A 10,745-nucleotide genomic window follows, 5' to 3' on the forward strand; every position below is an offset into this window, starting at 1 on the left:
GCAGAACTGTTGGCAGTATCACTACTTGAATGTCATTTTACATACTTTAATTTTGTAAACTGAAGAGCTATTTCTAAGATGACAATATGTAACTTATCAACTGGTGATTTCTTAATGTTTAATTTTCTGTAATTCTGTATTATTTCTACACTTATTTATATCCACGTATTTTTTTGTTTCTTTCTCTTTAAATAAAAAAATCTAAAAAAAAAATAGAATAAGTGTGTTGGGGGTGGATAGTAAGGGATGCTAATATCCAAATGTCTTTCACTGTAACAATTATTTTTAATTTAAATATTCATTGTATTTTTTTAATCACATCTGTGTATGTCCCAGGAAAACTTGCCCTCTGGGATTGCTGACTATTAAAGCCAGGGAGGGGTCCCTTGGAGGGCTAACCAGAGAAACAGAATTCCTAAATCCATGGAGTGCAGTACAGTGGTGGTACCTCCCTTCACAAACTTACTTCTTTCCATGATTGTGGTCTCAAACTGAACTGGGTGAGAACTTAATCGAATTTCCCCTCCAGGTCCACGTTGAACCTAGCCACTGAATTTGATTTGGTTTTCATATGTTGAGGACAGACTTGGGAACTGGGTTCCAATCCTGGCATCACCAGTCAGGAGCAAAAGTGGGAAAACTTCATTTCTGCAACGTGGATATGAAATCTACCTTAGAGGCAATTGTGCACAGGAGATGGATAACACACACGACCACCTAGTACAGAATAGGCATTCAAGAAATGCTAGTCGTACCCTCTTTCCCTCTGCTGCTTGTAAGTAGGTTTTGAAATCCTCTTGAGTTTCAAAATTTTTCATACCACAGAACTTTCACAAAGGCGACTGATCCAAATTTAAACTAACTGCAAAAATGCGGTGTTTAGCAAAATTGATGTTCAGAAAGGTTTCTGGTGCACCATGTCTCCACTGACTGCCAAATGTCACCCAAATAAGCAACCTAAGTTAAAGTGATGTGCTTATTATGCAAACATGGGGTTGAAATGAATCTCTGCCTCTAAGCACCTTATATAGAAATTCTGAAATGTCTGTTGCTAGCAAGACCCTATACTTCTTCCATAGTCTCTCACTCTTTTTAACTTCCAGACTTATACTGAACAATTGTGTTTTCTTTCCTCCTCAGATGGAGCCTGGTTTTCTTCCTCACACACAGCTAAATTCTAGTAATGAAACAAATATAGTCCTTATAATGGGAAACCCATATAAATCTAGTATAGCAATGTTTATAATACCAATTTTAAATTTTTAATTATGATAAGCTGTAAATAACATAACATTTAACAGGGGGTTTTTTTTTGTTTTTTTTTTTTTGTTTGTTTTTTTTAGTCTTTGAAGACAGGGTCTCATTATGCAGTTCAGGCTGGCCTTGAGCTCCCTTCTTAGCCCAGGCTGGTCTCAAACTATTCTCCTGCTGGCATCTGAAATGAATACACAGTTCTCAGATGAAGAAATACAAATGGCAAATAAGTACATGAAAAAATGTTCATCATCAATACTCATTAGAGAAATGCAAATTAAAACCACACTGAGATTCCGTCTCACTCCTGAAACAACGGCCAGGATCAAGAAAACTACCAATAACAAATGTTGGAGAGGCTGTGGGGAAAAAGCAACTCTCCTGCACTGTTGGTGGGAGTGTAGACTGGTGCAACCATTGTGCAAGTCAGTCTGGAGATTTCTCAGAAAGCTGGGATTGGAAGTCCCATTTGTTCCAGCTATTCTACTTCTAGGCATATTCCCAGAAGAACTGAAAATATCATAACACAGTGATATATGTGCACTCATGTTTATAGCAGCACAATTTGTAATAGCCAGATCTTGGAAACAACCTAAGGGTCCATCAGCTGAGGAATGGATAAAAAAGATGTGGTATTTTTATACAATGGAGTACTACCCAGCTATAAAGAATGATCACATTGAGATATTTATAAATAAATGAATGCAGCTTGAGACCATACTCATAAGCGAAATAAATCAAACTCACATGTATAAATACCGAATAGTTTCCCTAGTGTAAGAAATGGTAAGAATATATAAAAGTATGTGGTAAACATGATTCCCCATTATATTTCTTTGAGGCCTTATAATGTTTTCATTCATTAATTGGAATGGTTTTATTCTGGGTTGTTTGATTTTATTATGTGTGATAGTATGAACAGCTATTTCGAAGAAAACAAGACATAGCTAGTGATGATTTAATATCATCTTGTTCTGAAGTCTCACCAGGCTTTTGTTCTTCTGTCTCCATCACTTATATCACGTTGTATCTTTTGATTTTATTATATGTAATAGTATAAGCAAATTTTTTATAGACAAAGAGATAATATAGTAACCATTGTTCATTTTCTGTTAGTTGGTTCTGAATACCCTGCAATATTTTCATTCTCTTGAATGGTTTTACACTGTCTTCTTATGTCTGATACTATAGTATATGAAGGTATACTCTAATATTTCAGGGAAAGAGACACTATGGCAACTACTGTTATGTCGGGTTGTCTTGTGGTGAAATACTATGTTGCTTAAATTGTTCTGTTCTGACCTGTGTTATTATGTCCTCTTTTATCTTAATCTTTTTTTAAAAATTAAAAAAAAAAACTATCCTCCTGCCTCAGCCTCCCAAGAGCTGACATTTTTAAGTGCACAATTAGGGTCATTAAGGACATTTATATTGTGGCAGAACCATCAGTGCCATCTATCCACAGAACTTTTTTTATCTTCCTTGGCCTTAACTTTACCTAATCATAACTCTCCGGTACCCTCTCTTCCAAGTTCTGGGAACCACCATTCTGTACTCTATGAATCTGATTACTCTATAGGCACTTCACACAAGAGGACATGTAGCATGTCCCTTTGTGCCCAGATTATTTCACATAGCATAACGTCCTCAAGTTTCACCCCTGTCGTAGCACGGTGTCAGGGTGCCCTACCTCTGTAACCGTCTGCTGTACTGATAGACCACATTTTGTCTGTCCATTCATTCACCGAGGGCTATGAGCTGCTTCTCCATCCTGGCCATTGTGAATAATGCTACTATGAACATTTGGGCATAAATCGCTCCAACATCCTGTTTTCAACATTTTGGGGATATACCCAGGTGTGAAATCATGGGTCACATGATAATCTTATTTTTACTTTTCTGAGAAAAGTAAAAATTTTCTACTTTCTAGAACAGCTGTACCATTTTACAATCCCACCAGTAGTGCACAAAGTTTTGCCCACATTCTCCCCAACATCTTTAATTTTCAGGGTGGGATGCTGTTTGATTGTTTTGCTTTTTTAAGTAGCCCTCTAAATTTTTCTTTGAATTTAGGAATCTCTTATGATCAGCTAAATTCTGCTCTAGCTGCAGTTTCTGTCTAGTTATGCCTTTCACTAATTCAGGAATTATAAATGTTAATGAGACAGTTAAAGAGTTTGTAGGATCCTGCTATGAGGCAGTTGGCCCAGTTCAGTTAATCATGCTTCCTTCCACATAAGCATGAAGGAGATCCCTCTTCAGACCCCAGAAGGACATAGTGCTGGAACCTTCCAGAAACACCGACATAGCTATCAGATTACAAGTAGTAATTTGCATTCAGATATCAGGCTAAATTTTCTAAAATTATTTTCTTTCTTTTTTACATCATTAATTTTATTTTATTGTGGTAAGAACATTTAATCTGAGAGCTGACCTTTTAATACATTTTTCAATGTTCAGTGTAGTATTAATGTACATATACTTATAGATGCAGTATTGAATAGCAGATCTGATTACCCCACATAGAAACTGAGGTACCAGGGCCTCAGTAATTTACTCAAAATCACAGTACAGTATTTCAATTCCTGGGTTAGGATCCAAGTTACAGTTACCTCACCCCCAAATCTGGGGGTTTGTTTTCAACTGCACAATATTAGTGTAATATCTAGTGATTACAGAGGACTGTAAAACTTCTAATGACTTAATTGTGAAGCAAAGCAAAAAGGAATGTAACTTGAATTTACCGTTCAAGTGCAGTTGTTCCCCCCAAAACAGACAAGCCTTGGAACTAATTAAGCAGCAGCTCTTCACAGAACCAGACTTGCGCGCCTCTGCATGTATGCTGTATGCGTCAGTGGATTCAGAGTCAGGACATAGGCATCCCTGAGGAACGGATCTCACAGGAATACTCCTGAAGAGAGTCCGAGAGACTCTCTCGGACAACAGTGATGTCTCCTACCTGAAGGTTCCCTCTAGATCTCTCCGTGACACATGGTATCCAGCTTCAGCTGGCGGGTCACAGGAAGCCTCTGTGCCTCAGCAGCCACATCCCTTTTCCTCCTGGAGCAGGTAACTTCCTCTTAAACCCCCCAAGGACAGTGTAAGTTTTAGGAAGATAATGCTCGTGAAGCACAAAATCTAGTGTCAGGCATGTAATACCTGTTCAGTAAACCAACGCTCCTTTCCCCCTTCCTGCCCCCGCCAGTGGGTCTCCATTTCCAACATGGATATCCGTGAAGTCCACAAGAAGTATCTGAAATTCTGATCTAAGAGGTGAAGAATCTAGAACTTTAAGTAGACGTTTAAAATCTTTATTCTCCGTCGCTGCCCTGAAGTTGGCCTCATCTTTCCGCACACACAGACTTGTCTGTCTACATTTCAGTTTTCATGCCTTACAGGAGTCACCTATCGAGCTAGACACCAATGCTCTGCACACAGTGGCACTTCCTTCTGTTTGGTCTTGCAGCCCCATGACTGTGTACCTAATAGTTCTCAGTTCTCATCATGCGATTACAAATCACTGACTTGCTCTGAAACCTAGGCCATTGCGTCTTCTAAGGGGCTCTTTCTAATATAATGCCATGAGTAAGTCCAGCAGATTCAGGACCCAGACATGCCACTGACCTCCATAGCCCGGGCAAGGGCTCAATCAATCTCTCTCTCTCTCTGTCTCTCTCTCCCTCTGTGTGTGTGTCTCTCTCTCTGTGTCTCTCTTTCTATTTTTTGACAGTACTATGCCTTTTTTGCACATGTGTCTTCCTTTGTTCTTCAAACTCTACCAAACTATGAGCCTGCAATAACCTGTCACTAGCCATCTTTCCCTTCTAGGAATTCTTCACATCCAACAAGCCTTCCTGGCAGAATTTGGTCACCAAAGAGAACTAGATTTGCCTCAGCCATACTGCTCATCTCCAGCACATATGCCCAGATCACCTTCATGCAGCCTTTCCTTGGGTAGAGATCTGGGCCTTAAGCCTTTTGTCTCAGCTCCCTGCAACATTTATTTGATGACATTAACTCACCTGCACAACCATTCTGAGGATCTAAAGGTTTAACTACAAACTGATTGGAATTCATAGTAAGAATAACTCATGATTACTTTTCACGACGTAACAATTGATAATAAGAACATGCAGTGATCCAAAACATTTTACGATTTAGACTGTGCCAAGTATACGCATCATCTTGTATAATTTTCACAGCAACCTCAGGGATATCTTCATGGCATATAAGAAAGAGATGCAGACACACCCAGCAATGGCTATGTGATTAGTTCCTGTATTCTGCACCCCATGCTTTGGAGTTCCACAGATTACATTCAAATTCAGTTCCCCAAGTTCCCAAAGTAAAGCTGTGGCTGAGGGGCCTAATTTCTCCAGCCTGAGTTTTCCTTGCTGGTGGAAAATGACTCCAGCTAAATCCCCACGCTGCCACACCCTACATCTAGATGAATGCAAAGCTTTCCTTTCTCAGTTCTCTCTAATTCAGTGGTTGAAGGCTCAGGTGGTTTAGAGTTTTAAATCCTAAGTTAAGCAACCTAAGTTATCATCATTTTCTTTCTGATCTTACGCAGCAAGTCATTCAATCTTTAGTTTCATCATTTATCAGACAAAAATATCAGTACTGGCCCAATGTATTTTATTGGTTGGCATTGAAGGTAAGGAAAAATAAGTTGACAAAATTCCCTGAAAAGTTTCGAGTGCTTCTCAAGTTTAAGATGCTGTGATAGTGGACTCTCTTCCCACGAAATAACTGCCTTGTCTGCACCTTTGAAGCAAATGGGTAAACTGACTCCAAGATACAGAAACTGACCCCAGATTATTCCTATTCGTGGGCAGGGAGGAGATCGTGAAGGATTTGTGTGCTTATTTGAATGCGGACACTGCTGCAGGCAAATCCCTGGACTTCTAATAAAAGAGCTTAGTACTTTTCCAACAAGTCCAATAAGTAGGATATGGCAAGATACTGGAACACTGAAAAGCTTGAGAGAAAAACTCTAGGAACTCAATTACATGTATTTTAATGTGATTTCAGAACTTTCTCTCCCACTCATGTTCCCTAAATTTTAATGTAAATATTATCCAGATGTGAACTTGAAGAAGCCTGTCTTTGCCTCTCTGCCCCTCTGCACAGCCCTTGGTTTTTCTTGAAGGGTTCTACGGCTATTCTCTGTGACACGGGTCATGAAGGGGAAAGGGAGCTGGGGCGAGCACAGCACACTGATAGGAGAGGGAAGTTGGAAACAGGACCCATAACACAGTCCAGAACACGTCCCTCCTCTCAGTGCAGAGCCAAGGTGATAAAAAGGTCCCTGGCTCTCGGCCATACAAAGCCTCCCAGTGTGCCTGAGGCCAGACCACAGGTGTCCCCCAAATGCACACACTTGCCCTCTCCACCCCTCCATGGAGAAAGTGCTTGTGCATCCCAGAAAGGGTTTGTCGCTTTAATTAAACTCATCAAAGTCTACGTCACATGCTAAGGAAGGAAAGACAAACGCAGAGAAATCTCATTACTTAAGCTATGTCCTTAGGGACTAAGTATAGCAAGTAAACCACCATCTACACATGGGGAGAAGCTTTCACTTATGAAAAACAGAGGCAGGTGCACAGAGCAGCATCTGGGACTCGGACAAAGCTCCGGAAGCAGGCAGAAGTGGATTCAGATGCGTCTACTCAGCTCCTTTACCCCTGTCTGAATCCCGGGATAGGGAGCAGGTCACAGCGCAGCCAGGGTCTGGCCTCTCTTCCTGACCTCCCTCGAGATCCTGTCCCTCTTCGCTCCCCACCTCAGCTGCCCAGGACGAACAGATGGACAGAAGTTAAAAGAGCAAGGTCAGCTCGTGGCTAAGTCTTATTGCACACTCTGCCCCACCTCTCTCACCCCTGTTTGGAGCAGAAAGGAGAGTGAAGGGCAGGGTGCTGCTGCATTTGCTCCCCTAAGAAACTGGGCTCTTCATTTACATCCCCTGAATAGCTGGCCAGTCTGATTTACACATTGATAACTCGTGATGCTTTGTATGCCAGCAAATATTTAATCCCTGACCGATCAATAATCCTTGCCTGGCTGTTCTTTTTTGAAAAGAAATAAATCCCTTTTTACTCTTAAAATTCTTGAATAAAATTAAACTGCTTTAGCCCAGGAAGCACTGCTCCACAGCCATGTGGTCTCATAAACCCAGCCCTCGGTGTTTACAACAGGGTTGCTGCTTCAAACTTGCTTGCTCGGAGAGCCTAGTGTCTCTCCAATGAGTACAGCATGTTATCAGCTGATGCAGTAAGGTACTAGTGAAAGGTCTGATCTACTTTTTAATCTAAAAATTACAATGATGAACCTAATCAATAAGTATACCATGTGCAGTATTTTTCATTCTTTGTTTATATCCAATGTAAGTCTTAATTTAAAATACTCATTACAAAACTTGTTTCTACCTTTCTACACACAATTTCGCTCCAAAACTATATTAAGGGTGAGGAGGACTCCTTTCCTCCTATCTCCTTTCCTGATACATAAAGAACTACACCCTTTTCTCAGGATTAAAGTTGAACATTTTGGAAAATGCACATTAAAGATGATTCTCCCTTCCTGAGAGGCTCACAGTACAACCTCAAATCCTACCAGAAGTTCCAAGAACAACAGCAACAAAAAACAAACTCCCTTTCATCTTTGGCAGCAACAAAAGCGGCAACTTTTACCAAAACAAACCAAGCCAAGAATTAATATAACACAGAATACATCCACATTCAAACCATTATGGCTACCTCAGCTCACCACAATATTTGTTTGAAAAACACATAATTGGTGGTAGAGAGAGACAGAACCTCTCATAGAGAAAAAAAGTTCTTTCAAATGCAAATTAACCAAAAGACATATTTGCCTTGGGTTTGGAAAATCACTCCCAATACATGAAAAACATATTTTTTGTGAGAAAAAAGAATTGGTGTACAGCCACCAGCTGAAAAAGCAACTACATTTCTGTCCACTACTTTAACCATTAAGAAAAGTTAACTCCTGGCTCTTTAAGTCTTTAAGGACTTTATTAGCATTTACTGACCTAAGTAGTCTTCAGTTCCCAGGTAGCAAAGTTTCTTTTCTTCTCCAGTGAAATGCTCCTGTGGTCACTGACAGCACTGTGTTACTGAATTAATCAGAAAAGAACATTGTTTCCAATCTTCTGGTAGAAAGAAGTCAGAGAAAGGGAAACAGAGAGAGAGAGAGAGAGAGAGAGAGAGAGAGAGAGAGAGAGAGAGGCAAGGCAAAATGCCTCCTAATGGTTGGGGGAGAAAATGCTTCCTGGTTGGGGGAGAAAAAAAAAACCACGTAAATCCAGCATCTTGGACCGAGTTCAAACATAGCTTGACAGACTCCAAGAGCATTTACACTGAGCATGCTTAGCCTGCGCGGCTTGCATGAAACACTCTTAATGAATATTACTTCCTTCCCACTGGCTACTCCTGCTGGAAGTGCACACCCACCCACCCCTCTTTCAGAAGTCAGGAATTTAGCTTCAGTCAAAGTCCAGAAAACATGCTTATGTGGAGACAAGGCCTCACAGATCCATAAACTTTCAGGTGTGACCTGCAGGGCAGCCTGACAAATAGACCATAGGGGTAATTTTTTTTTTTTTCTGCCCTTGGTTATGTTCCCAGCTTTGTGCCTATCCTAAACTGCAGTTCCCTAGAGAAAAGAAAAACAGACAGCTTTCTTTCTAAAGAACATGCTGTCCTAAATGCCAGTATAAAGGCCTTTCTCCAGCAAGTTTCCAAACCCAGATCAGAATGAGGGTTATCTGCATCGTAAAATCCACCACGATAATTCCTAACTTCTAGATAAAATAAAACACAATTCCTGCCCAAAATAACACACCTTTTTTTTTAAACAACATACTCATCATTTTTCTAAGAAACTACAAAGCAATGCAACTGCTGGAAACATGCTTGAAATTCAGCTTTAGCTCTCTAGCTCTAAACACTGCACTGATACACATTTAGGTCACTTTGCACCATGGTTGTTTTTTTCAAACAATGCTTTCATTTTCCCTGAATCCCTCTGTCATATTTAATGATAGAACACCTAAAATCCTAGAAGTTTAAAAGAAGATTAGTCTTCTGACAATCTAAGACAATATTCCTGCTCTCCAAAAAGAAATCAAAGGGGGAGGGTACAGATAACAAAGTAATAGGAAGACATTTTTTATTTTAAAAAGTAATAATAATATATTGTTTATCCATCTGCTATTTTCAGATATCTGATTGCAAACTGTAAATATCAAATAGTCATTTGAATGAAAGCATATGCTACACACACCCAATTTATGTTCAAAAAGCAATGATGTCAGAATATTAAAAGGCAATGCAAATTTTTCTAAGTGTAAAGTGAAATATGGTATTAACAGCCTCTGACACAAAGCCTGCCTGACTAGCTTTGGTTCCTTGGACTAATTAATGGTGTTTCTATGTATATGACAAATAAAATCACTGCCTCTCCATACCTGTAACACTTTAGCACTGTCTTGTTGAGCTGCCATGATATATTCCCTTTATCTAAGATCCTTGTTGCATAAAACATTTCCTTACCCACCACTGAATAAATAAAATTTTCTCAGACATATTTTCCTTCCTGTAATTATGAGGTTTTTGGAGCACTTAGGCATGGGGGTTGTTTTGTTTGTTTTTATGCTTTGCCTAAGGGAAGAATAAAGCTGAGCCTACTTTCCAAGTGTGTTTATTTAGACTATTGTGAGAACACACCAAGTTTTCAGCAGTTAGATGAAGCCTTAGAGAAACTGGGTTTTGCAAGGCTAAACCATCCTCACACTGCCTTGTAAGGTGGGGGTAAAAAAAAGGAGAACATTGTTCATCTGACTCAAAAAAATCATCTAAAGATCAAAAAGGCCCAGTACAGAGGTCTGGAATTCTTGCTCAGATGCAATGACCTGACCTGCAGCCACCATGGCTCCCTGCCTTGAGGGTGTACGTGTTCCTTTTGTCCCTACCCAGAAGCCTGACACTTACCCTGGATCAAAAGGTGCAGTTCCAGGAAGTGCGGACCATGGTTGTTTCAGCTTGAATTTTCTTGCTGTCTGGCATTCACTCATTCACACATGTATTCACTCATTTATTTTAGTAGTCTGTGTTTTCAGTACATGATGTGTACATTCCTTGTGTGGAGCTGGTACACGTACATAACGCATCTACAGGTGCTTTTCGTGCCCTTCTTTCTATCTCTTGATCCCCTTCTCATTAGAGAAAGATCTATCTGAAAACACTCTCCACAAAACTGATAGGGTCAGCTGGGCGTGGCAGTGCACCCCTATAATCTTGCCACTCAGCAGGCTGAGGGTGCGCCAGGGGGAACCCTATGAGTCCAAGACCAGCCTGGATTACATAGTCAATTTAAGACCAATCTGGACTACATAGTAAGATTTTGTCTCTAAAAAGTAAAATAAAATAAACAAAACTGAGAGGATCTTGACAGTGACATCACACTCACCC

General features: G+C 40.1%; 1 long non-coding RNA gene across 14 annotated transcripts in view; it reads right to left on the reverse strand.

Annotated features, from left to right (window-relative positions):
- LOC106028267 (uncharacterized) overlaps positions 1-8,703 on the reverse strand; it is a 259,749-nt gene extending 251,046 nt beyond the window's left edge. For 3 of the 14 annotated variants that reach the window (XR_010049691.1, XR_010049688.1, XR_010049680.1), the window contains exon 1: positions 8,306-8,703. This is a non-coding gene — a long non-coding RNA (uncharacterized LOC106028267). The remainder of the gene's footprint in view (positions 1-8,305) is intronic. The other 11 variants (XR_010049684.1, XR_010049698.1, XR_010049696.1 and 8 more) reach the window with 10 other exon arrangements.
- Between the last annotated feature and the right edge of the window lie 2,042 nt (positions 8,704-10,745).

This window comes from Cavia porcellus, unplaced genomic scaffold, assembly GCF_034190915.1.
Source record: "Cavia porcellus strain 051 isolate PalLab524CR breed Dunkin Hartley unplaced genomic scaffold, mCavPor4.1 scaffold_9, whole genome shotgun sequence".
Classification (NCBI taxonomy): Eukaryota; Metazoa; Chordata; class Mammalia; order Rodentia; family Caviidae; genus Cavia; species Cavia porcellus.